The following is a 25,789-nucleotide window of genomic DNA, read 5'->3' on the forward strand; positions in this document are numbered from 1 at the left end:
TTAGTGGGTTGGTGTGGAGTGGGGTTAGTACCCTGGTGTGGAATGGGGTTAGTGGGCTGGTATAGAGTGCAGTTAGTGCCCCGGTGTGCAGAGGCGTTAGTGACCTGGTGTGGATTGTGGTTAGTGACCTGGTGTGGACTGGGGTTCGTGTCCTGGTGTGCAGAGGGGTTAGTCACCTGATGTGGAGTGGGGTTAGTGGGCTGGTGTGGAGTGGGGTTAGTGGGCTGGTGTGGAGTGGGGTTTGTGTCCTGGAGTAGAGTGGGGTTATTTCCCTGGTATGGAGTGGATATGTGGGCTGGTGTGAAGTGGGGTTAGTGGGCTGGTGTGGAGTGGGGTTTGTGTCCTGGTGTGGACTGGGGTTAGTGCCCTGGTGTGCAGAGGGGTTAGTCACCTGATGTGGAGTGGGGTTAGTGCCCTGGTGTGTAGTGGGGTTAGTGGGCTGGTGTGGATTGGGGTTAGTGCCCTGGTGTGGAGTGGGGTTGGTGTCCTGGTGTAGAGTGTAGTTAGTGCTCTGGTGTAGAGTGTGGTTAGTGCCCTGGTGTGGAATGGGGTTAGTGGGCTGGTATGGAGTGCAGTTAGTGCCCTGGTGTGCAGAGGGGTTAATGACCTGGTGTGGAGTGCAGTTAGTGCCCTGGTGTGGACTGGGGTTAGTGCCCTGGTGTGCAGAGGGGTTTGTCACCTGATGTGGAGTGGGGTTAGTGGGCTGGTGTGGAGTGGGGTTAGTGGGCTGGTGTGGAGTGGGGTTAGTGGGCTGTGTGGAGTGGGCTTAGTGCCCAGGTGTGGAGTGGGCTTAGTGCCCAGGTGTGGAGTGGGCTTAGTGCCCAGGTGTGGAGTGGGCTTAGTGCACTGGTGTGGAGTGTAGTTAGTGCCCAGGTGTGGAGTGGGCTTAGTGCGCTGGTGTGGAGTGGGCTAAGTGGGCTGGTGTGGAGTGGGCTTAGTGCGCTGGTGTGGAGTGGGCTTAGTGCGCTGGTGTGGAGTGGGGATAGTGGGCTGGTGTGGAGTGGGGATAGTGGGCTGGTGTAGGGTGGGGTTTGTGCCCTGCTGTGGAGTGGGGTTAGTTCCCTGATGTGGAGTGGGGTTAGTGTCCTGGTGTGGAGTGGGGTTATTTCCCTGGTGTCGAGTGGATATGTAGGCTGGTGTGAAGTGGGGTTAGTGGGCTGGTGTGGAGTGGATATGTGGGCTGATGTGAAGTGGGGTTAGTGGGCTGGTGTGGAGTGGGGTTAGTGGCCTGATGAGGAGTGGGGTTAGTGGCCTGGGGTTGCGTGGGGTTAGTGGGCTGGTGTGGAGTGGGGTTTGTGTCCTGGTGTAGAGTGCAGTTAGTGCCCTGGTGTGGACTGGGGTTAGTGCCCTGGTGTGGAGTGCAGTTAGTGCCCTGGTGTGCAGAGGGGTTTGTCGCCTGATGTGGAGTGGGGTTAGTGCCCTGGTGTGCAGTGGGGTTAGTGTCCTGGGGTTGCGTGGGGTTAGTGGGCTGGTGTGGAGTGGGGTTTGTGTCCTGGTGTAGAGTGCAGTTAGTGCCCTGGTGTGGACTGGGGTTAGTGCCCTGGTGTGGAGTGCAGTTAGTGCCCTGGTGTGCAGAGGGGTTAGTCACCTGATGTGGAGTGGGGTTAGTGGGCTGGTGTGGAGTGGGGTTAGTGGGCTGGTGTGGAGTGGGGTTAGTGGGCTGGTGTGGAGTGGCGTCAGTGGGCTGGTGTGGAGTGGGGTTAGTGTCCTGGTGTGGAATGGCATTAGTGCCCTGGTGTGGAGTGAATATGTGGGCTGGTGTGGAGTGGGGTTAGTGGGCTGGTGTGGAGTGGGGTTCGTGGGCTGGTGTGGAGTGGGGTTAGTGCCCTGGTGTGGAGTGGGAATAGTGGGCTGGTGTGGAGTGGGGTTTGTGGGCTGGTATGGAGTGGGGTTAGTGGGCTGGTATGGAGGTGGGTTTATTGCCCTGGGGTATAGTGGAGTTAGTGGGCTGGTGTGGAGTGCATTTAGTGCCCTGGTGTGGAGTGGCGTTAGGGTCCTGGTGTGGAGTGGGGTTAGTGGGCTGATGTAGAGTGTGGTTAGTGGGCTGGTGTAGAGTGGAGTTAGTGCCCTGGTGTGGAGTGGGGTTAGTGCCCTGGTGTGGAGTGGGGTAAGTGGGCTGATGTGGAGAGGTGTTAGTGCCATAGTGTAGAGTGGTGTTCGTGCCCTGGTGTGGAGTGGGGTTCGTGCCCTGGTGTGGATGGATATGTGGGCAGCTGTGAAGTGGGGTTAGTGGGCTGGTGTGGAGTGGGGTTATTGGGCTGGTGTGGAGTGGGGTTAGTGGGTTGGTGTGGAGTGGGGTTAGTGACCTGGTGTGGAGAGGGGTTAGTGCCCTGGTGTGGAATGGGGTTTGTGGGCTGGTGTGGAGAGTGGTTAGTGCCCTGATGTGCAGTGGATATGTGGGTCGGTGTGAAGTGGGGCTAGGGGGCTCGTGTGGAATGGGGTTAGTGTCGTGGAGTGGGGTTAGTGGGCTGGTGTGGAGTGGCGTTAGTGGACTGGTCTTGAGTGGGGTGCGTGGGCTGGTTTGGAGTGGGGTGAGTGGGCTGGTGTGGAGTGGGGTTAGTGGGCTGGTTTGGAGTGGGGTGAGTGGGCTGGTGTGGAGTGGGGTTAGTGGGCTGATGAGGAGTGGGGTTCGTGGGATGGTGTGGAGTGGATATGTGGGCTGGTGTGGAGTGGGGTCAGTGCCCTGGTGTAGAGTTGCGTGAGTGCCCTGGTGTGGAGTGAATATGTGGGCTGGTGTGAAGTGGGGTTAGTGGGTTGGTGTGGAGTGGGGTTAGTACCCTGGTGTGGAATGGGGTTAGTGGGCTGGTATAGAGTGCAGTTAGTGCCCCGGTGTGCAGAGGCGTTAGTGACCTGGTGTGGATTGTGGTTAGTGACCTGGTGTGGACTGGGGTTCGTGTCCTGGTGTGCAGAGGGGTTAGTCACCTGATGTGGAGTGGGGTTAGTGGGCTGGTGTGGAGTGGGGTTAGTGGGCTGGTGTGGAGTGGGGTTTGTGTCCTGGAGTAGAGTGGGGTTATTTCCCTGGTATGGAGTGGATATGTGGGCTGGTGTGAAGTGGGGTTAGTGGGCTGGTGTGGAGTGGGGTTTGTGTCCTGGTGTGGACTGGGGTTAGTGCCCTGGTGTGCAGAGGGGTTAGTCACCTGATGTGGAGTGGGGTTAGTGCCCTGGTGTGTAGTGGGGTTAGTGGGCTGGTGTGGATTGGGGTTAGTGCCCTGGTGTGGAGTGGGGTTGGTGTCCTGGTGTAGAGTGTAGTTAGTGCTCTGGTGTAGAGTGTGGTTAGTGCCCTGGTGTGGAATGGGGTTAGTGGGCTGGTATGGAGTGCAGTTAGTGCCCTGGTGTGCAGAGGGGTTAATGACCTGGTGTGGAGTGCAGTTAGTGCCCTGGTGTGGACTGGGGTTAGTGCCCTGGTGTGCAGAGGGGTTTGTCACCTGATGTGGAGTGGGGTTAGTGGGCTGGTGTGGAGTGGGGTTAGTGGGCTGGTGTGGAGTGGGGTTAGTGGGCTGTGTGGAGTGGGCTTAGTGCCCAGGTGTGGAGTGGGCTTAGTGCCCAGGTGTGGAGTGGGCTTAGTGCCCAGGTGTGGAGTGGGCTTAGTGCACTGGTGTGGAGTGTAGTTAGTGCCCAGGTGTGGAGTGGGCTTAGTGCGCTGGTGTGGAGTGGGCTAAGTGGGCTGGTGTGGAGTGGGCTTAGTGCGCTGGTGTGGAGTGGGCTTAGTGCGCTGGTGTGGAGTGGGGATAGTGGGCTGGTGTGGAGTGGGGATAGTGGGCTGGTGTAGGGTGGGGTTTGTGCCCTGCTGTGGAGTGGGGTTAGTTCCCTGATGTGGAGTGGGGTTAGTGTCCTGGTGTGGAGTGGGGTTATTTCCCTGGTGTCGAGTGGATATGTAGGCTGGTGTGAAGTGGGGTTAGTGGGCTGGTGTGGAGTGGATATGTGGGCTGATGTGAAGTGGGGTTAGTGGGCTGGTGTGGAGTGGGGTTAGTGGCCTGATGAGGAGTGGGGTTAGTGGCCTGGGGTTGCGTGGGGTTAGTGGGCTGGTGTGGAGTGGGGTTTGTGTCCTGGTGTAGAGTGCAGTTAGTGCCCTGGTGTGGACTGGGGTTAGTGCCCTGGTGTGGAGTGCAGTTAGTGCCCTGGTGTGCAGAGGGGTTTGTCGCCTGATGTGGAGTGGGGTTAGTGCCCTGGTGTGCAGTGGGGTTAGTGTCCTGGGGTTGCGTGGGGTTAGTGGGCTGGTGTGGAGTGGGGTTTGTGTCCTGGTGTAGAGTGCAGTTAGTGCCCTGGTGTGGACTGGGGTTAGTGCCCTGGTGTGGAGTGCAGTTAGTGCCCTGGTGTGCAGAGGGGTTAGTCACCTGATGTGGAGTGGGGTTAGTGCCCTGGTGTGTAGTGGGGTTAGTGGGCTGGTGTGGATTGGGGTTAGTGCCCTGGTGTGGAGTGGGGTTGGTGTCCTGGTGTAGAGTGCAGTTAGTGTTCTGGTGTAGAGTGGGGTTAGTGCCCTGGTGTGGAATGCGGTTAGTGGGCTGGTATGGAGTGCAGTTAGTGCCCTGGTGTGCAGAGGGGTTAGTGGCCTGGTGTGGAGTGGTTAGTGCCCTGGTGTGGACTGGGGTTAGTGCCCTGGTGTGGACTGGCGTTAGTGCCCTGGTGTGGAGTGGGGTTAGTGGGCTGGTGTGGAGTGGGGTTAGTGGGCTGTGTGGAGTGGGCTTAGTGCCCTGGTGTGGAGTGGGCTGAATGCACTGGTACGGAGTGGGCTTAGAACGCTGGTGTGGAGTGGGCTTAGTGCGCTGGTGTGGTGTGGGGATAGTGGGCTGGTGTAGGGTGGGGTTAGTGCTCTGCTGTGGAGCGGGGTTAGTTCCCTGGTGTGGAGTGGGTTAGTGACCTGGTGAGGTGTGGGGTTATTTCCCTGGTATGGAGTGGGTATGTAGGCTGGTGTGAAGTGGGGTTAGTGGGCTGGTGTGGAGTGGATATGTGGGCTGATGTGAAGTGGGGTTAGTGGGCTGGTGTGGAGTGGGGTTAGTGGCCTGATGTGGTGTGGGGTTAGTGTCCTGGGGTTGGGTGGAGTTAGTGGGCTGGTTTGGAGCGGGGTTAGTGCCCTGGTGTGGAGTGGGGTTAGTGGGCTGGTATGGAGTGGGGTTAGTGTCGTGGGGTTGGGTGGAGCAAGTGGGCTGGTGTGGAGCGGGGTTAGTGCCCTGGTGTGGAGAGGGGTTAGTGGGGTGGTGTGGAGTGGGGTTAGTGGGCTGGTGTGGAGTGGGGTTAGTGCCTTGGTGTGGAGAGGGGTTGGTGTCCTGGTGTGGAGTGGCGTTTGTGCTCTGGTGTGGAGCGGCGTTAGTGACCTGGTGTGGAGTGGGGTTAGTGTCCTGGTGTAGAATGGGGTTAGTGGGCTGATGTGGAGTGGGGTTAGTGGGCGGGTGTGGAGTGGGGTTAGTGGGCTGGTATGGAGTGTGGTTAGTGCCCTGGGGTGGAGTGGAGTTTTTGGGCTGGTTTGGAGCCGGGTAAGTGCCCTGCTGTGGAGTGGGGTTAGTGGGCTGGTGTGGAGTGCATTTGGTGCCCTGGTGTGGAGTGGCGTTAGTGTACTCATGTGGAATGGGGTTAGTGGGCTGGTGTGGAGTGGGGTGGTTGCCCTGGAGTGGAGTGGGGTTAGTGGGCTGGTGTGGAGTGGAGCTAGTTCCCTGGTGCGGAGTGGTGTTAGTGCCCTGGTATGGAGTGGGGATAGTGGGCTGGTGTGGTGTGGATATGTGGGCTCGTGTGAAGTGGGGTTAGTGGGCTTATGTGAAGTGGGGTTAGTTGGCTGGTGTGGAGTGGGGTTAGTGCCCTGGTGTGGAGTGGGGTCAGTGGGCTGGTGTGGAGTGGGGTTAGTGCCCTGGTGTGGAGTGGGGTTAGTGTCCTGGTGTGGAGTGGGGTAAGTGCCCTGGTGTGGAGTGGGGTAAGTGCCCTGGTGTGGAGTGGGGTAAGTGCCATAGAGTAGAGTGGTGTTCGTGCCCTGGTGTGGAGTGGGGTTTGTGTCCTGGAGTAGAGTGGGGTTATTTCCCTGGTATGGAGTGGATATGTGGGCTGGTGTGAAGTGGGGTTAGTGGGTTGGTGTGGAGTGGGGTTAGTGTCCTGGTGTGGAGTGGGGTTAGTGCCCTGGTGTGGAGTGGGGTTTGTGTCCTGGAGTAGAGTGGGGTTATTTCCCTGGTGTGAAGTGGGGTTAGTGGGTTGGTGTGGAGTGGGGTTAGTGTCCTGGTGTAGAGTGCAGTTAGTGCTCTGGTGTGGAGTGGGGTTAGTGCCCTGGTGTGGAGTGGGGTTAGTGAGCTGGTGTGGAGTGGGGTTAGTGAGCTGGTGTGGAGTGGGGTTAGTGCCCTGGTGTAGAGTGTGGTTAGTGCCCTGGTGTAGAGTGTGGTTAGTGCCCTGGTGTAGAGTGGGGTTAGTGCCCTGGTGTAGAGTGGGGTTAGTGCCCTGGTGTAGAGTGGGGTTAGTGCCCTGGTGTAGAGTGGGGTTAGTGCCCTGGTGTAGAGTGGGGTTAGTGGGCTGGTGTGGAGTGGGGTTAGTGGGCTGGTGTGGAGTGGGGTTAGTGGGCTGGTGTGGAGTGGGGTTAGTGGGCTGGTGTGGAGTGGGGTTAGTGGGCTGGTGTGGAGTGGGGTTAGTGGGCTGGTGTGGAGTGGGGTTAGTGGGCTGGTGTGGAGTGGGGTTAGTGGGCTGGTGTGGAGTGGGGTTAGTGGGCTGGTGTGGAGTGGGGTTAGTGGGCTGGTATGGAGTGTGGTTAGTGCCCTGGGGTGGAGTGGAGTTTTTGGGCTGGTTTGGAGCCGGGTAAGTGCCCTGCTGTGGAGTGGGGTTAGTGGGCTGGTGTGGAGTGCATTTGGTGCCCTGGTGTGGAGTGGCGTGAGTGTACTCATGTGGAATGGGGTTAGTGGGCTGGTGTGGAGTGGGGTAAGTGCCATAGAGTAGAGTGGTGTTCGTGCCCTGGTGTGGAGTGGGGTTTGTGTCCTGGAGTAGAGTGGGGTTATTTCCCTGGTATGGAGTGGATATGTGGGCTGGTGTGAAGTGGGGTTAGTGGGTTGGTGTGGAGTGGGGTTAGTGTCCTGGTGTGGAGTGGGGTTAGTGCCCTGGTGTGGAGTGGGGTTTGTGTCCTGGAGTAGAGTGGGGTTATTTCCCTGGTGTGAAGTGGGGTTAGTGGGTTGGTGTGGAGTGGGGTTAGTGTCCTGGTGTAGAGTGCAGTTAGTGCTCTGGTGTGGAGTGGGGTTAGTGCCCTGGTGTGGAGTGGGGTTAGTGAGCTGGTGTGGAGTGGGGTTAGTGAGCTGGTGTGGAGTGGGGTTAGTGAGCTGGTGTGGAGTGGGGTTAGTGCCCTGGTGTAGAGTGTGGTTAGTGCCCTGGTGTAGAGTGGGGTTAGTGCCCTGGTGTAGAGTGGGGTTAGTGCCCTGGTGTAGAGTGGGGTTAGTGCCCTGGTGTAGAGTGGGGTTAGTGGGCTGGTGTGGAGTGGGGTTAGTGGGCTGGTGTGGAGTGGGGTTAGTGGGCTGGTGTGGAGTGGGGTTAGTGGGCTGGTGTGGAGTGGGGTTAGTGGGCTGGTGTGGAGTGGGGTTAGTGGGCTGGTGTGGAGTGGGGTTAGTGGGCTGGTGTGGAGTGGGGTTAGTGGGCTGGTATGGAGTGTGGTTAGTGCCCTGGGGTGGAGTGGAGTTTTTGGGCTGGTTTGGAGCCGGGTAAGTGCCCTGCTGTGGAGTGGGGTTAGTGGGCTGGTGTGGAGTGCATTTGGTGCCCTGGTGTGGAGTGGCGTGAGTGTACTCATGTGGAATGGGGTTAGTGGGCTGGTGTGGAGTGGGGTGGTTGCCCTGGAGTGGAGTGGGGTTAGTGGGCTGGTGTGGAGTGGAGCTAGTTCCCTGGTGCGGAGTGGTGTTAGTGCCCTGGTATGGAGTGGGGATAGTGGGCTGGTGTGGTGTGGATATGTGGGCTGGTGTGAAGTGGGGTTAGTGGGCTTATGTGAAGTGGGGTTAGTTGGCTGGTGTGGAGTGGGGTTAGTGCCCTGGTGTGGAGTGGGGTCAGTGGGCTGGTGTGGAGTGGGGTTAGTGCCCTGGTTTGGAGTGGGATAAGTGGGCTGGTGTGGAGTGGGGTTAGTGCCCTGGTGTGGAGTGGGGTAAGTGGGCTGGTGTGGAGTGGAGTTAGTGGGCTGGTGTGGAGTGGGGTTAGTGGGCTGGTGTAGAGTGGCGTCAGTGCCCTGGTGTGGAGTGGGGTTAGTGCCCTGGTGTGGAGTGGGGTTAGTGGGCTGGTGTGGAGTGCAGTTAGTGCCCTGGTATGCAGAGGGGTTAGTGACCTGGTGTGGAGTGGTTAGTGCCCTGGTGAGGAGTGGGGTTAGTGCCCTGGTGTGCAGTGGGGTTAGTGGGCTGGTGTGGAGTGGGGTTAGTGGGGTGGTGTGGAGTGGGGTTAGTGGGGTGGTGTGGAGTGGGGTTAGTGGGCTGGTGTGGAGTGGGGTTAGTGGGCTGGTGTGGAGTGGGGTCAGTGGGCTGGTGTGGAGTGGGGTCAGTGGGCTGGTGTGGAGTGGGGTCAGTGGGCTGGTGTGGAGTGGGGTCAGTGGGCTGGTGTGGAGTGGGGTCAGTGGGCTGGTGTGGAGTGGGGTCAGTGGGCTGGTGTGGAGTGGGGTCAGTGCCCTGGTGTGGAGTGGGGTCAGTGCCCTGGTGTGGAGTGGGGTCAGTGCCCTGGTGTGGAGTGGGGTTAGTGCCCTGGTGTGGAGTGGGGTTAGTGCCCTGGTGTGGAGTGGGGTTAGTGCCCTGGTGTGGAGTGGGAATAGTGGGCTGGTGTGGAGTGGGGTTTGTGTCCTGGAGTAGAGTGGGGTTATTTCCCTGGTGTGAAGTGGGGTTAGTGGGTTGGTGTGGAGTGGGGTTAGTGTCCTGGTGTAGAGTGCAGTTAGTGCTCTGGTGTGGAGTGGGGTTAGTGCCCTGGTGTGGAGTGGGGTTAGTGAGCTGGTGTGGAGTGGGGTTAGTGAGCTGGTGTGGAGTGGGGTTAGTGAGCTGGTGTGGAGTGGGGTTAGTGAGCTGGTGTGGAGTGTGGTTAGTGCCCTGGTGTAGAGTGTGGTTAGTGCCCTGGTGTAGAGTGTGGTTAGTGCCCTGGTGTAGAGTGGGGTTAGTGCCCTGGTGTAGAGTGGGGTTAGTGCCCTGGTGTGGAGTGGGGTTAGTGCCCTGGTGTGGAGTGGGGTTAGTGGGCTGGTGTGGAGTGGGGTTAGTGCCCTGGTGTGGAGTGGGGTAAGTGGGCTGGTGTGGAGTGGAGTTAGTGGGCTGGTGTGGAGTGGGGTTAGTGGGCTGGTGTAGAGTGGCGTCAGTGCCCTGGTGTGGAGTGGGGTTAGTGCCCTGGTGTGGAGTGGGGTTAGTGGGCTGGTGTGGAGTGCAGTTAGTGCCCTGGTATGCAGAGGGGTTAGTGACCTGGTGTGGAGTGGTTAGTGCCCTGGTGAGGAGTGGGGTTAGTGCCCTGGTGTGCAGTGGGGTTAGTGGGCTGGTGTGGAGTGGGGTTAGTGGGCTGGTGTGGAGTGGGGTTAGTGGGCTGGTGTGGAGTGGGGTTAGTGGGGTGGTGTGGAGTGGGGTTAGTGGGCTGGTGTGGAGTGGGGTTAGTGGGCTGGTGTGGAGTGGGGTCAGTGGGCTGGTGTGGAGTGGGGTCAGTGGGCTGGTTTGGAGTGGGGTCAGTGGGCTGGTGTGGAGTGGGGTTAGTGCCCTGGTGTGGAGTGGGGTCAGTGCCCTGGTGTGGAGTGGGGTTAGTGCCCTGGTGTGGAGTGGGGTTAGTGCCCTGGTGTGGAGTGGGAATAGTGGGCTGGTGTGGAGTGGGGTTTGTGTCCTGGAGTAGAGTGGGGTTATTTCCCTGGTGTGAAGTGGGGTTAGTGGGTTGGTGTGGAGTGGGGTTTGTGTCCTGGAGTAGAGTGGGGTTATTTCCCTGGTGTGAAGTGGGGTTAGTGGGTTGGTGTGGAGTGGGGTTAGTGTCCTGGTGTAGAGTGCAGTTAGTGCTCTGGTGTGGAGTGGGGTTAGTGCCCTGGTGTGGAGTGGGGTTAGTGAGCTGGTGTGGAGTGGGGTTAGTGAGCTGGTGTGGAGTGGGGTTAGTGAGCTGGTGTGGAGTGTGGTTAGTGCCCTGGTGTAGAGTGTGGTTAGTGCCCTGGTGTAGAGTGGGGTTAGTGCCCTGGTGTAGAGTGGGGTTAGTGCCCTGGTGTGGAGTGGGGTTAGTGCCCTGGTGTGGAGTGGGGTTAGTGGGCTGGTGTGGAGTGGGGTTAGTGGGCTGGTGTGGAGTGGGGTTAGTGGGCTGGTGTGGAGTGGGGTTAGTGGGCTGGTGTGGAGTGGGGTTAGTGGGCTGGTGTGGAGTGGGGTTAGTGGGCTGGTATGGAGTGTGGTTAGTGCCCTGGGGTGGAGTGGAGTTTTTGGGCTGGTTTGGAGCCGGGTAAGTGCCCTGCTGTGGAGTGGGGTTAGTGGGCTGGTGTGGAGTGCATTTGGTGCCCTGGTGTGGAGTGGCGTGAGTGTACTCATGTGGAATGGGGTTAGTGGGCTGGTGTGGAGTGGGGTGGTTGCCCTGGAGTGGAGTGGGGTTAGTGGGCTGGTGTGGAGTGGAGCTAGTTCCCTGGTGCGGAGTGGTGTTAGTGCCCTGGTATGGAGTGGGGATAGTGGGCTGGTGTGGTGTGGATATGTGGGCTGGTGTGAAGTGGGGTTAGTGGGCTTATGTGAAGTGGGGTTAGTTGGCTGGTGTGGAGTGGGGTTAGTGCCCTGGTGTGGAGTGGGGTCAGTGGGCTGGTGTGGAGTGGGGTTAGTGCCCTGGTTTGGAGTGGGGTAAGTGGGCTGGTGTGGAGTGGGGTTAGTGCCCTGGTGTGGAGTGGGGTAAGTGGGCTGGTGTGGAGTGGAGTTAGTGGGCTGGTGTGGAGTGGGGTTAGTGGGCTGGTGTAGAGTGGCGTCAGTGCCCTGGTGTGGAGTGGGTTTAGTGCCCTGGTGTGGAGTGGGGTTAGTGGGCTGGTGTGGAGTGCAGTTAGTGCCCTGGTATGCAGAGGGGTTAGTGACCTGGTGTGGAGTGGTTAGTGCCCTGGTGAGGAGTGGGGTTAGTGCCCTGGTGTGCAGTGGGGTTAGTGGGCTGGTGTGGAGTGGGGTTAGTGGGCTGGTGTGGAGTGGGGTTAGTGGGCTGGTGTGGAGTGGGGTTAGTGGGCTGGTGTGGAGTGGGGTTAGTGGGGTGGTGTGGAGTGGGGTCAGTGGGCTGGTGTGGAGTGGGGTCAGTGGGCTGGTGTGGAGTGGGGTCAGTGGGCTGGTGTGGAGTGGGGTCAGTGGGCTGGTGTGGAGTGGGGTCAGTGGGCTGGTGTGGAGTGGGGTCAGTGGGCTGGTGTGGAGTGGGGTCAGTGGGCTGGTGTGGAGTGGGGTCAGTGCCCTGGTGTGGAGTGGGGTTAGTGGGCTTGTATGGAGTGGGGTTAGTGGGCTGGTATGGAGGGGGGGTTAGTGCCCTGAGGTATAGTGGAGTTAGTGGGCTGGTGTGGAGTGCATTTAGTGCTCTGGTGTGGAGTGGCGTTAGGGTCATGGTGTGGAATGGGGTTAGTGGGCTGTTGTGGAGTGGGGTTATTGCCCTGTGGTGGAGTGTGGTTAGTGCCATAATGTGGAGTGGGGTGAGTGCCCTGGTGTGGTGTGGGGTTCATGGGCTGATGTAGAGTGTGGTTAGTGGGCTGGTGTGGAGTGGGGTTAGTGCCCTGGTGTGGAGTGGGGTAAGTGCCCTGGTGTGGAGTGGGGTAAGTGCCATAGTGTAGAGTGGTGTTCGTGCCCTGGTGTGGAGTGGGGTTTGTGTCCTGGAGTAGAGTGGGGTTATTTCCCTGGTATGGAGTGGATATGTGGGCTGGTGTGAAGTGGGGTTAGTGGGTTGGTGTGGAGTGGGGTTAGTGTCCTGGTGTAGAGTGCAGTTAGTGCTCTGGTGTGGACTGGGATTAGTGCCCTGGTGTGGAGTGGGGTTAGTGGGCTGTTGTGGAGTGGGGTTAGTGCCATAATGTGGACTGGGATTAGTACCCTGGTGTGGAGTGGGGTTAGTGGGCTGTTGTGGAGTGGGGTTAGTGCCATAATGTGGAGTGGGGTTAGTGCCCTGGTGTGGAGTGGGGTTAGTGGGCTGGTGTGGAGAGGGGTTAGTGGGCTGGTGTGGAGAGGGGTTAGTGGGCTGGTGTGGAGTGGGGTTAGTACCCTGGTGTGGAGTGGGGTTAGTGGGCTGGTGTGGAGAGGGGTTAGTGGGCTGGTGTGGAGAGGGGTTAGTGGGCTGGTGTGGAGAGGGGTTAGTGGGCTGGTGTGGAGTGGGGTTAGTGGGCTGGTGTGGAGTGGGGTTAGTAGGCTGGTGTGGAGTGGGGTTAGTGCCCTGGTGTGGAGTGGGGTTAGTGCCCTGGTGTGGAGTGGGGTTAGTGCCCTGGTGTGGAGTGGGGTTAGTGGGCTGGTGTGGAGAGGGGTTAGTGCCTGGTGTGGAGAGGGGTTAGTGGGCTGGTGTGGAGAGGGGTTAGTGGGCTGGTGTGGAGTGGTGTTCGTGCCCTCGTGTGGAGTGGGGTTCGTGCCCTGGTGTGGGTGGATATGTGGGCAGGTGTGGAGTGGGGTGAGTGGGCTGGTGTGGTGTGGCGTTAGTGCCCTGGTGTTGAGAGGGGTTAGTGCCCTGATGTGCAGTGGATATGTGGGTCGGTGTGAAGTGGGGCTAGGGGGCTCGTGTGGAATGGGGTTAGTGTCCTGGTGTGGAGTGGGGTTAGTGGGCTGGTGTGGAGTGGGGTTAGTGGGCTGGTGTGGAGTGGGGTTAGTGGGCTGGTGTGGAGTGGGGTTAGTGGGCTGGTGTGGAGTGGGGTTAGTGGGCTGGTGTGGAGTGGGGTTAGTGGGCTGGTGTGGAGTGGGGTTAGTGGGCTGGTGTGGAGTGGGGTTAGTGGGCTGGTGTGGAGTGGGGTTAGTGGGCTGGTGTGGAGTGGGGTTAGTGGGCTGGTGTGGCGTGGGGTTAGTGGGCTGGTGTAGTGTGGCGTTAATACCCTGGTGTGGAAAGGGGTTAGTGGGCTGGTGTGGAATGGGGTTAGTGGGCTGGTGTGGAGATGGGTTCGTGCCCTGGTGTGGAGAGGGGTTAGTGCCCTGGTGTGGAGAGGGGTTAGTGAGCTGTTGTGGAGTGGATATGTGGGCTAGTGTGGTGGGGTTAGTGTCCTGGTGTGGAGTGGGGTTAGTGGGCTGGTGTGGAGAGGGGTTAGTGCCCTGGTGTGAAGTGGGGTTAGTGGGCTGGTGTGGAGTGGGGTTAGTGGGCTAGTGTGAAGTGGGGTTAGTGTCCTGCTGTGGAGTGGCGTCATTGCCCTGGTGTGGAGTGGGGTTAGTGTCCTGGTGTGGTGTGGCGTTAGTGCCCTAGTGTGGAATGGCAGTAGTGCCCTGGTGTGGAGTGAATATGTGGGCTGGTGTGAAGTGGGGTTCGTGGCTAGGTGTGGAGTGGGGTTAGTGCCCTGGTGTGGAGTGGGAATACTGGGCTGGTGTGGAGTGGGGTTTGTGGGCTGGTATGGAGTGGGGTTAGTGGGCTGGTATGGAGTGGGGTTAGTGGGCTGGTATGGATGTGGGGTTATTGCCCTGGGGTATAGTGGAGTTAGTGGGCTGGTGTGGAGTGCATTTAGTGCCCTGGTGTGGAGTGGCGTTAGGGTCCTGGTGTGGAGTGGGGTTAGTGGGCTGATGTAGAGTGTGGTTAGTGGGCTGGTGTAGAGTGGAGTTAGTGCCCTGGTGTGGAGTGGGGTTAGTGCCCTGGTGTGGAGTGGGGTAAGTGGGCTGATGTGGAGAGGGGTTAGTGCCATAGTGTAGAGTGGTGTTCGTGCCCTGGTGTGGAGTGGGGTTCGTGCCATGGTGTGGATGGATATGTGGGCAGGTGTGAAGTGGGGTTAGTGGGCTGGTGTGGAGTGGGGTTATTGGGATGGTGTGGAGTGGGGTTAGTCTCCTGGTGTGGAGTGGTTTTAAAGCCATGGTGTGGTGTGGCGTTAGTGCCCTGGTGTGGAGAGGGGTTAGTGCCCTGGTGTGGAATGGGGTTTGTGGGCTGGTGTGGAGAGTGGTTAGTGCCCTGATGTGCAATGGATATGTGGGTCGGTGTGAAGTGGGGCTAGGGGGCTCGTGTGGAATGGGGTTAGTGTCGTGGAGTGGGGTTAGTGGGTTGGTGTGGAGTGGGGTAAGTGGCATGGTCTGGAGTGGGGTGAGTGGGCTGGTTTGGAGTGGGGTGAGTGGGCTGGTGTGGAGTGGGGTTAGTGGGCTGGTGTGGAGTGGGGTTAGTGGGCTGGTGTGGAGTGGGGTTCGTGGGTTGGTGTGGAGTGGGGTTCGTGGGTTGGTGTGGAGTGGGGTAAGTGGGCTGGTGTGGAGTGGGGTTAGTGGGCTGGTGTGGAGTGGGGTTAGTGGGCTGGTGTGGAGTGGGGTTAGTGGGCTGGTGTGGAGTGGGGTCAGTGCCCTGGGGTGCAGAGGGGTTAGTGCCCTGGTGTGCAGAGGGGTTAGTCACCTGATGTGGAGTGGCGTTAGTGCCCTGGTGTGGAGTGGGGTTATTGGGGTGGTGTGGAGTGGGGTTAGTGGGCTGGTGTGGAGTGGGGTTAGTGGGCTGGTGTGGAGTGGGGTTAGTGGGCTGGTGTGGAGTGGGGTTAGTGGGCTGGTGTGAAGTGGGGTTTGTGGGCTGGTGAGGATTGGGGTAAGTGGGCTGGTGTGGAGTGGGGTTAGTGGGCTTGTATGGAGTGGGGTTAGTGGGCTGGTATGGAGGGGGGGTTAGTGCCCTGGGGTATAGTGGAGTTAGTGGGCTGGTGTGGAGTGCATTTAGTGCCCTGGTGTGGAGTGGCGTTAGGGTCCTGGTGTGGAATGGGGTTAGTGGGCTGTTGTGGAGTGGGGTTATTGCCCTGTGGTGGAGTGTGGTTAGTGCCATAATGTGGAGTGGGGTGAGTGCCCTGGTGTGGAGTGGGGTTAGTGCCCTGGTGTGGAGTGGGGTAAGTGCCCTGGTGTGGAGTGGGGTAAGTGCCCTGGTGTGGAGTGGGGTTAGTGCCATAGTGTAGAGTGGTGTTCGTGCCCTGGTGTGGAGTGGGGTTTGTGTCCTGGAGTAGAGTGGGGTTATTTCCCTGGTATGGAGTGGATATGTGGGCTGGTGTGAAGTGGGGTTAGTGGGTTGGTGTGGAGTGGGGTTAGTGTCCTGGTGTAGAGAGCAGTTAGTGCCCTGGTGTGGACTGGGATTAGTGCCCTGGTGTGGACTGGGGTTAGTGCCCTGGTGTGGAGTGGGGTTAGTGCCCTGGTGTGGAGTGGGGTTAGTGCCCTGGTGTGGAGTGGGGTTAGTGAGCTGGTGTGGAGTGGGGTTAGTGTCCTGGTGTGGAGTGGGGTTAGTGGGCTGGTGTGGAGTGGGGTTAGTGGGCTGGTGTGGAGTGGGGTTAGTGGGCTGGTGTGGAGTGGGGTTAGTGGGCTGGTGTGGAGTGGGGTTAGTGGGCTGGTGTGGAGTGGGGTTAGTGGGCTGGTGTGGAGTGGGGTTAGTGGGCTGGTGTGGAGTGGGAATAGTGGGCTGGTGTGGAGTGGGAATAGTGGGCTGGTGTGGAGTGGGAATAGTGGGCTGGTGTGGAGTGGGAATAGTGGGCTGGTGTGGAGTGGGAATAGTGGGCTGGTGTGGAGTGGGAATAGTGGGCTGGTGTGGAGTGGGAATAGTGGGCTGGTGTGGAGTGGGAATAGTGGGCTGGTGTGGAGTGGGAATAGTGGGCTGGTGTGGAGTGGGAATAGTGGGCTGGTGTGGAGTGGGGTTTGTGGGCTGGTGTGGAGTGGGGTTTGTGGGCTGGTGTGGAGTGGGGTTTGTGGGCTGGTGTGGAGTGGGGTTTGTGGGCTGGTGTGGAGTGGGGTTTGTGGGCTGGTGTGGAGTGGGGTTTGTGGGCTGTTGTGGAATGGGGTTAGTCTCCTGGTGAGGAGTGGGGTAAGTGGGCTGGTGTGGAGTGGGGTTAGTGGCTGATATGGAGGTGAGGTTAGTGCCCTGGGGTATAGTGGAGTTAGTGGGCTGGTGTGGAGTGCATTTAGTGCCCTGGAGCGGAGTGGCGTTAGGGTCCTGGTGTGGAATGGGGTTAGTGGTCTGGTGTAGAGTGTGGTTAGTAGGCTGGTGTGGAGTGGGGTTAGTGCCCTGGTGTGGAGTGGGGTTAGTGGGCTGGTGTGGAGAGGGGTTAGTGGGCTGGTGTGGAGTGGTGTTCGTGCCCTAGTGTGGAGTGGGGTTCGTGCCCTGGTGTAGGTGGATATGTGGGCAGGTGTGGAGTGGGGTGAGTGGGCTGGTGTGGAGTGGGGTTAGTGTCCTGGTGTGGAATGAGGTTTGTGGGCTGGTGTGGAGTGGGGTTAGTGTCCTGGTGTGGAATGAGGTTTGTGGGCTGGTGTGGAGTGGGGTTAGTGCCCTGGTGTGGAGTGGGGATAATGCCATGGTGTGGTGTGGCATTAGTGCCCTGGTGTGGAGAGGGGTTAGTGCCCTGGTGTGGAATGGGGTTTGTGGGCTGGTGTTGAGAGGGGTTAGTGCCCTGATGTGCAGTGGATATGTGGGTCGGTGTGAAGTGGGGCTAGGGGGCTCGTGTGGAATGGGGTTAGTGTCCTGGTGTGGAGTGGGGTTAGTGGGCTGGTGTGGAGTGGGGTTAGTGGACTGGTCTGGAGTGGGGTGAGTGGGCTGGTTTGGAGTGGGGTGAGTGGGCTGGTGTGGAGTGGGGTTAGTGGGCTGGTGTGGAGTGGGGTTAGTGGGCTGGTGTGGAGTGGGGTTAGTGGGCTGGTGTGGAGTGGGGTTAGTGGGCTGGTGTGGAGTGGGGTTAGTCCCCTGGTGTGGAAAGGGGTTAGTGGGCTGGTGTGGAGATGGGTTAGTGCCCTGGTGTGGAGAGGGGTTAGTGCCCTGGTGTGGAGAGGGGTTAGTGAGCTGTTGTGGAGTGGATATGTGGGCTAGTGTGGTGGGGTTAGTGTCCTGGTGTGGAGTGGCGTCATTGCCCTGGTGTGGAGTGGGGTTAGTGTCCTGGTGTGGTGTGGATATGTGGGCTGGTGTGAAGTGGGGTTCGTGGGTTGGTGTGGAGTGGGGTTAGTGCCCTGGTGTGGAGTGGGAATACTGGGCTGGTGTGGAGTGGGGTTTGTGGGCTGGTATGGAGTGGGGTTAGTGGGCTGGTATGGAGGTGGGGTTATTGCCCTGGGGTATAGTGGAGTTAGTGGGCTGGTGTGGAGTGCATTTAGTGCCCTGGTGTGGAGTGGCGTCAGGGTCCTGGTGTGGAGTGGGGTTAGTGGGCTGATGTAGAGTGTGGTTAGTGGGCTGGTGTAGAGTGGAGTTAGTGCCCTGGTGTGGAGTGGTGTTCGTGCCCTGGTGTGGAGTGGGGTAAGTGGGTTGGTGTGAAGTGGGGTTAGTGTCCTGGTGTGGAGTGGGGTTAGTGGGTTGGTGTGCAGTGGGGTTAGTGCCCTGGTGTGGAGTGGGGTTAGTGGGTTGGTGTGGAGTGGGGTTAGTGGGTTGGTGTGGAGTGGGGTTAGTGGGTTGGTGTGGAGTGGGGTTAGTGGGTTGGTGTGGAGTGGGGTTAGCGTCCTGGTGTGGAGTGGGGTTAGTGGGTTGGTGTGGAGTGGGGTTAGTGGGTTGGTGTGGAGTGGGGTTAGTGGGTTGGTGTGGAGTGGGGTTAGTGGGTTGGTGTGGAGTGGGGTTAGTGGGTTGGTATGGAGTGGGGTTATTGGGATGGTGTGGAGTGGGGTTAGTCTTCTGGTGTGGAGTGGGGTTAAAGCCATGGTGTGGTGTGGCGTTAGTGCCCTGGTGTGGAGAGGGGTTAGTGCCCTGGTGTGGAATGGGGTTTGTGGGCTGGTGTGGAGTGGGGTTAGTGTCCTGGTGTGGAGTGGGGTTAGTGGGCTGGTGTGGAGTGGGGTTAGTGGGCTGGTGTGGAGTGGGGTTAGTGGGCTGGTGTGGAGTGGGGTTAGTGGGCTGGTGTGGAGTGGGGTTAGTGGGCTGGTGTGGAGTGGGGTTAGTGGGCTGGTGTGGAGTGGGGTTAGTGCCCTGGTGTGCAGAGGGGTTAGTCACCTGATGTGGAGTGGGTTTAGTGCCCTGGTTTGGAGTGGGGTTAGTGCCCTGGTGTGGAGTGGGGTTAGTGAGCTGGTGTGGAGTGGGGTTAGTGTCCTGGTGTGGAGTGGGGTTAGTGTCCTGGTGTGGAGTGGGGTTAGTGGGCTGGTGTGGAGTGGGGTTAGTGGGCTGGTGTGGAGTGGGGTTAGTGGGCTGGTGTGGAGTGGGGTTAGTGGGCTGGTGTGGAGTGGGGTTAGTGGGCTGGTGTGGAGTGGGGTTAGTGGGCTGGTGTGGAGTGGGGTTAGTGGGCTGGTGTGGAGTGGGGTTAGTGGGCTGGTGTGGAGTGGGAATAGTGGGCTGGTGTGGAGTGGGGTTTGTGGGCTGGTGTGGAGTGGGGTTTGTGGGCTGGTGTGGAGTGGGGTTTGTGGGCTGGTGTGGAGTGGGGTTTGTGGGCTGGTGTGGAGTGGGGTTTGTGGGCTGGTGTGGAGTGGGGTTTGTGGGCTGGTGTGGAGTGGGGTTTGTGGGCTGGTGTGGAGTGGGGTTTGTGGGCTGGTGTGGAGTGGGGTTTGTGGGCTGGTGTGGAGTGGGGTTTGTGGGCTGGTGTGGAGTGGGGTTTGTGGGCTGGTGTGGAGTGGGGTTTGTGGGCTGGTGTGGAGTGGGGTTTGTGGGCTGTTGTGAAGTGGGGTTAGTCTCCTGGTGAGGAGTGGGGTAAGTGGGCTGGTATGGAGTGGGGTTAGTGGGCTGGTATGGAGGTGGGGTTATTGCCCTGGGGTATAGTGGAGTTAGTGGGCTGGTGTGGAGTGCATTTAGTGCCCTGGTGTGGAGTGGCGTTAGGGTCCTGGTGTGGAGTGGGGTTAGTGGGCTGGTGTAGAGTGGAGTTAGTGCCCTGGTGTGGAGTGGTGTTCGTGCCATGGTGTGGATGGATATGTGGGCAGGTGTGAAGTGGGGTTAGTGTCCTGGTGTGGAGTGGGGTTAGTGGGTTGGTGTGCAGTGGGGTTAGTGCCCTGGTGTGGAGTGGGGTTAGTGGGTTGGTGTGGAGTGGGGTTAGTGGGTTGGTGTGGAGTGGGGTTAGTGGGTTGGTGTGGAGTGGGGTTAGTGGGTTGGTGTGGAGTGGGGTTAGCGTCCTGGTGTGGAGTGGGGTTAGTGGGTTGGTGTGGAGTGGGGTTAGTGGGTTGGTGTGGAGTGGGGTTAGTGGGTTGGTGTGGAGTGGGGTTAAAGCCATGGTGTGGTGTGGCGTTAGTGCCCTGGTGTGGAGAGGGGTTAGTGCCCTGGTGTGGAATGGGGTTTGTGGGCTGGTGTGGAGAGTGGTTAGTGTCCTGGTGTGGAGACGGGTTAGTGCAGTGGTGTGGAGTGGAGTAAGTGCCCCGATGTGCAGTGGATATGTGGGTCGGTGTGAAGTGGGGCTAGGGGGCTCGTGTGGAATGGGGTTAGTGTCGTGGCGTGGGGTTAGTGGGCTGGTGTGGAGTGGGGTTAGTGGACTGGTCTGGAGTGGGGTGAGTGGGCTGGTGTGGAGTGGGGTTAGTGGACTGGTCTGGAGTGGGGTGAGTGGGCTGGTTTGGAGTGGGGTGAGTGGGCTGGTGTGGAGTGGGGTTAGTGGGCTGGTGAGGAGTGGGGTTAGTGGGCTGGTGAGGAGTGGGGTTAGTGGGCTGGTGAGGAGTGGGGTTCGTGGGATGGTGTGGAGTGGGGTGAGTGGGCTGGTGTGGAGTGGGGTTAGTGCCCTGGTGTGGAATGTGGTAGGTGTCCTGGTGTAGAGTGCAGTTAGTGCTCTGGTGTAGAGTGGGGTTAGTACCCTGGTGTGGAATGTGGTAGGTGTCCTGGTGTAGAGTGCAGTTAGTGCTCTGGTGTAGAGTGGGGTTAGTACCCTGGTGTGGAATGGGGTTAGTGGGCTGGTATAGAGTGCAGTTAGTGCCCCGGTGTGCAGAGGGGTTAGTGACCTGATGTGGAGTGGGGTTAGTGGGCTGGTGTGGAGTGGGGTTTGTGTCCTGGTGTAGAGTGCAGTTAGTGCCCTGGTGTGGACTGGGGTTAGTGCCCTGGTGTGGAGTGCGGTTAGTGCCCTGGTGTGGAGTGGGGTTAGTGCCCAGGTGTGGAGTGGGCTTAGGGCCCAGGTGTGGAGTGGGCTTAGTGCCCAGGTGTGGAGTGGGCTTAGTGCGCTGGTGTGGAGTGGGCTTAGTGCGCTGGTGTGGAGTGGGCTTAGTGCGCTGGTGTGGAGTGGGCTTAGTGCGCTGGTGTGGAGTGGGCTTAGTGCGCTGGTGTGGAGTGGGCTTAGTGCGCTGGTGTGGAGTGGGCTTAGTGCGCTGGTGTGGAGTGGGCTTAGTGCGCTGGTGTGGAGTGGGCTTAGTGCGCTGGTGTGGAGTGGGCTTAGTGCGCTGGTGTGGAGTGGGCTTAGTGCGCTGGTGTGGAGTGGGCTTAGTGCGCTGGTGTGGAGTGGGCTTAGTGCGCTGGTGTGGAGTGGGCTTAGTGCGCTGGTGTGGTGTGGGAATAGTGGGCTGGTGTAGGGTCGGGTTAGTGCCCTGCTGTGGAGTGGGGTTAGTGTCCTGGTGTGGAGTGGGGTTATTTCCCTGGTGTCGAGTGGATATGTGGGCTGATGTGAAGTGGGGTTAGTGGGCTGGTGTGGAGTGGATATGTGGGCTGATGTGAAGTGGGGTTAGTGGGCTGGTGTGGAGTGGGGTTATTGGCCTGATGAGGAGTGGGGTTAGTGTCCTGGGGTTGCGTGGGGTTAGTGGGCTGGTGTGGAGTGGGGTTTGTGTCCTGGTGTAGAGTGCAGTTAGTGCCCTGGTGTGGACTGGGGTTAGTGCCCTGGTGTGCAGAGGGGTTAGTGGGCTGGTGTGGATTGGGGTTAGTGCCCTGGTGTGGAGTGGGGTTGGTGTCCTGGTGTAGAGTGCAGTTAGTGTTCTGGTGTAGAGTGGGGTTAGTGCCCTGGTGTGGAATGCGGTTAGTGGGCTGGTATGGAGTGCAGTTAGTGCCCTGGTGTGCAGAGGGGTTAGTGACCTGGTGTGGAGTGCAGTTAGTGCCCTGGTGTGGACTGGGGTTAGTGCCCTGGTGTGGACTGGGGTTAGTCACCTGATGTGGAGTGGCGTTAGTGCCCTGGTGTGGAGTGGGGTTAGTGGGCTGGTGTGGAGTGGGGTTAGTGGGCTGGTGTGGAGTGGGCTTAGTACCCTGGTGTGGAGTGGGGTTAGTGGGCAGGTGTGGAGTGGGGTTAGTGGGCAGATGTGGAGTGGGGTTAGTGGCCTGGTGTGGAGTGGGGTTAGTGCCCTGGTGTGGAGTGGGGTCAGTGGGCTGGTGTGGAGTGGGGTCAGTGGGTTGGTGTGGAGTGGGGTTAGTGTGCTGGTGTGGAGTGGGGTTAGTGCCCTGGTGTGGAGTTGGGTTAGTGCCCTGGTGTGGAGTGGGGTTAGTGCCCTGGTGTGGAGTGGGGTTAGTGGGCTGGTGTGGAGTGGGGTTAGTGGGCTGGTGTGGAGTGGGGTTAGTGGGCTGGTGTGGAGTGGGGTTAGTGGGCTGGTGTGGAGTGGGGTTAGTGGGCTGGTGTGGAGTGGGGTTAGTGGGCTGGTGTGGAGTGGGGTTAGTGGGCTGGTGTGGAGTGGGGTTAGTGGGCTGGTGTGGAGTGGGGTTAGTGGGCTGGTGTGGAGTGGGGTTAGTGCCCTGGAGTGGAGTGGGGTTAGTGGGCTGGTGTGGAGTGGGGTTAGTGCCCTGGTGTGGAGTGGGAATAGTGGGCTGGTGTGGAGTGGGGTTTGTGGGCTGTTGTGAAGTGGGGTTAGTCTCCTGGTGAGGAGTGGGGTAAGTGGGCTGGTGTGGAGTGGGGTTAGTGGGCTTGTATGGAGTGGGGTTAGTGGGCTGGTATGGAGGGGGGGTTAGTGCCCTGGGGTATAGTGGAGTTAGTGGGCTGGTGTGGAGTGCATTTAGTGCCCTGGTGTGGAGTGGCGTTAGGGTCCTGGTGTGGAATGGGGTTAGTGGACTGTTGTGGAGTGGGGTTATTGCCCTGTGGTGGAGTGTGGTTAGTGCCATAATGTGGAGTGGGGTGAGTGCCCTGGTGTGGTGTGGGGTTAGTGGGCTGATGTAGAGTGTGGTTAGTGGGCTGGTGTGGAGTGGGGTTAGTGCCCTGCTGTGGAGTGGGGTTAGTGCCATAGTGTAGAGTGGGGTTCGTGCCCTGGTGTGGATGGATATGTGGGCAGGTGTGAAGTGGGGTGAGTGGGCTGGTGTGGAGTGGGGTTAGTGTCCTGGTGTGGAGTGGGGTTAGTGGGTTGGTGTGCAGTGGGGTTAGTGCCCTGGTGTGGAGTGGGGTTAGTGGGTTGGTGTGGAGTGGGGTTAGTGGGTTGGTGTGGAGTGGGGTTAGTGGGTTGGTGTGGAGTGGGGTTAGCGTCCTGGTGTGGAGTGGGGTTAGTGTCCTGGTGTGGAGTGGGGTTAGTGGGTTGGTGTGGAGTGGGGTTAGTGGGTTGGTGTGGAGTGGGGTTAATGTCCTGGTGTGGAGTGGGGTTAGTGGGTTGGTGTGGAGTGGGGTTAGTGGGTTGGTGTGGAGTGGGGTTAGTGGGTTGGTGTGGAGTGGGGTTAGTGCCCTGGTGTGGAGAGGGGTTAGTGCCCTGGTGTGGAGAGGGGTTAGTGCCCTGGTGTGGAGAGGGGTTAGTGCCCTGGTGTGGAGAGGGGTTAGTGCCCTGGTGTGGAGTGGGGTTAATGCCATGGTGTGGTGTGGCGTTAGTGCCCTGGTGTGGAGAGGGGTTAGTGCCCTGGTGTGGAATGGGGTTGGTGGGCTGGTGTGGAGTGGGGTTAGTGCCCTGATGTGCAGTGGATATGTGGGTCGGTGTGAAGTGGGGCTAGGGGGCTCGTGTGGAGTGGGGTTAGTGGGTTGGTGTGCAGTGGGGTTAGTGTCCTGGTGTGGAGTGGGGTTAGTGGGTTGGTGTGGAGTGGGGTTAGTGGGCTGGCGTGGAGTGGATATGTGGGCTGGTGTGGAGTGGGGTCAGTGCCCTGGTGTGGAGTTGCGTTAGTGCCCTGGTGTGGAGTGAATATGTGGGCTGGTGTGAAGTGGGGTTAGTGGGTTGGTGTGGGGTGGGGTTAGTGGGCTGGTGTCGAGTGGCGTTAGTGTCCTGGTGTGGAATGGGGTTATTGCCCTCGAGTGGAGTGGAGTTAGTGCCCTGGAGTGGAGTGGGGTTAGTGGTCTGGTGTGGAGTGGGGTTAGTGGGCTTGTGTGGAGTGGTGTTAGTGTCCTGGTGTGGAGTGGTGTTAGTGGCCTGGAGTGGAGTGGGGTTCGTGGGCTGGTGTGGAAAGAGGTTAGTGCCCTGTGGTGGAGTGCGATTAGTGGGCTGGTGTGGAGTGGGGTTAGTGTCCTGGTGTGAAGTGGGGTTAGTGGGCTTATGTGAAGTGGGGTTAGTTGGCTGGTGTGGAGTGGGGTTAGTGGGCTGATGTGGAGTGGGGTTAGTGGGCTGATGTGGAGTGGGGTTAGTGGGCTGGTGTGGAGTGGGGTTAGTGGGCTGGTGTGGAGTGGGGTTAGTGCCCTGGTGTGGAGTGGGGTTAGTCTCCTGGTGAGGAGTGGGGTTAGTGCCCTGGTGTGGAGTGGGGTTAGTGGGCTTGTATGGAGTGGGGTTAGTGGGCTGGTATGGAGGGGGGGTTAGTGCCCTGGGGTATAGTGGAGTTAGTGGGCTGGTGTGGAGTGCATTTAGTGCCCTGGTGTGGAGTGGCGTTAGGGTCCTGGTGTGGAATGGGGTTAGTGGGCTGTTGTGGAGTGGGGTTATTGCCCTGTGGTGGAGTGTGGTTAGTGCCATAATGTGGAGTGGGGTGAGTGCCCTGGTGTGGTGTGGGGTTAGTGGGCTGATGTGGAGTGGGGTTAGTGCCCTGGTGTGGAGTGGGGTAAGTGCCCTGGTGTGGAGTGGGGTAAGTGCCCTGGTGTGGATGGATATGTGGGCAGGTGTGAAGTGGGGTGAGTGGGCTGGTGTGGAGTGGGGTTAGTGTCCTGGTGTGGAGTGGGGTTAGTGTCCTGGTGTGGAGTGGGGTTAGTGGGTTGGTGTGGAGTGGGGTTAGTGGGTTGGTGTGGAGTGGGGTTAATGTCCTGGTGTGGAGTGGGGTTAGTGGGTTGGTGTGGAGTGGGGTTAGTGGGTTGGTGTGGAGTGGGGTTAGTGGGTTGGTGTGGAGTGGGGTTAGTGCCCTGGTGTGGAGTGGGGTTAGTGCCCTGGTGTGGAGTGGGGTTAGTGCCCTGGTGTGGAGAGGGGTTAGTGCCCTGGTGTGGAGAGGGGTTAGTGCCCTGGTGTGGAGTGGGGTTAATGCCATGGTGTGGTGTGGCGTTAGTGCCCTGGTGTGGAGAGGGGTTAGTGCCCTGGTGTGGAATGGGGTTGGTGGGCTGGTGTGGAGTGGGGTTAGTGCCCTGATGTGCAGTGGATATGTGGGTCGGTGTGAAGTGGGGCTAGGGGGCTGGTGTGGAGTGGGGTTAGTGGGTTGGTGTGCAGTGGGGTTAGTGTCCTGGTGTGGAGTGGGGTTAGTGGGCTGGTGTGGAGTGGGGTTAGTGGGCTGGTGTGGAGTGGATATGTGGGCTGGTGTGGAGTGGGGTCAGTGCCCTGGTGTGGAGTTGCGTTAGTGCCCTGGTGTGGAGTGAATATGTGGGCTGGTGTGAAGTGGGGTTAGTGGGTTGGTGTGGGGTGGGGTTAGTGGGCTGGTGTCGAGTGGCGTTAGTGTCCTGGTGTGGAATGGGGTTATTGCCCTCGAGTGGAGTGGAGTTAGTGCCCTGGAGTGGAGTGGGGTTAGTGGTCTGGTGTGGAGTGGGGTTAGTGGGCTTGTGTGGAGTGGTGTTAGTGGCCTGGAGTGGAGTGGGGTTAGTGGGCTGGTGTGGAAAGAGGTTAGTGCCCTGTGGTGGAGTGCGATTAGTGGGCTGGTGTGGAGTGGGGTTAGTGTCCTGGTGTGAAGTGGGGTTAGTGGGCTTATGTGAAGTGGGGTTAGTTGGCTGGTGTGGAGTGGGGTTAGTGGGCTGATGTGGAGTGGGGTTAGTGGGCTGATGTGGAGTGGGGTTAGTGGGCTGGTGTGGAGTGGGGTTAGTGGGCTGGTGTGGAGTGGGGTAAGTGCCCTGGTGTGGAGTGGGGTAAGTGCCCTGGTGTGGATGGATATGTGGGCAGGTGTGAAGTGGGGTGAGTGGGCTGGTGTGGAGTGGGGTTAGTGTCCTGGTGTGGAGTGGGGTTAGTGTCCTGGTGTGGAGTGGGGTTAGTGGGTTGGTGTGGAGTGGGGTTAGTGTCCTGGTGTGGAGTGGGGTTAGTGGGTTGGTGTGGAGTGTGGTTAGTGGGTTGGTGTGCAGTGGGGTTAGTGGGTTGGTGTGCAGTGGGGTTAGTGTCCTGGTGTGGAGTGGGGTTAGTGGGCTGGTGTGGAGTGGGGTTAGTGGGCTGGTGTGGAGTGGATATGTGGGCTGGTGTGGAGTGGATATGTGGGCTGGTGTGGAGTGGGGTCAGTGCCCTGGTGTGGAGTTGCGTTCGTGCCCTGGTGTGGAGTGAATATGTGGGTTGGTGTGGAGTGGGGTTAGTGGGCTGGTGTCGAGTGGCGTTAGTGTCCTGGTGTGGAATGGGGTTATTGCCCTGGAGTGGAGTGGGGTTAGTGGGCTGGTGTGGAGTGGGGTTAGTGGCCTGGTGTGGAGTGGGATTAGTGGGCTGGTGTGGAGTGGGGTGAGTGGGCTGGTGTGGAGTGGGGTGAGTGGGCTGGTGTGGAGTGGGGTGAGTGGGCTGGTGTGGAGTGGGGTGAGTGGGCTGGTGTGGAGTGGGGTGAGTGGGCTGGTGTGGAGTGGGGTGAGTGGGCTGGTGTGGAGTGGGGTGAGTGGGCTGGTGTGGAGTGGGGTGAGTGGGCTGGTGTGGAGATGGGTTAGTGCCCTGGTGTGGAGAGGGGTTAGTGCCCTGGTGTGGAGAGGGGTTAGTGCCCTGGTGTGGAG

This window comes from Chiloscyllium plagiosum, unplaced genomic scaffold, assembly GCF_037043375.1.
Source record: "Chiloscyllium plagiosum isolate Xiang-an unplaced genomic scaffold, Cpla_swu_hap1 HiC_scaffold_34, whole genome shotgun sequence".
NCBI classification, from domain to species: domain Eukaryota; kingdom Metazoa; phylum Chordata; class Chondrichthyes; order Orectolobiformes; family Hemiscylliidae; genus Chiloscyllium; species Chiloscyllium plagiosum.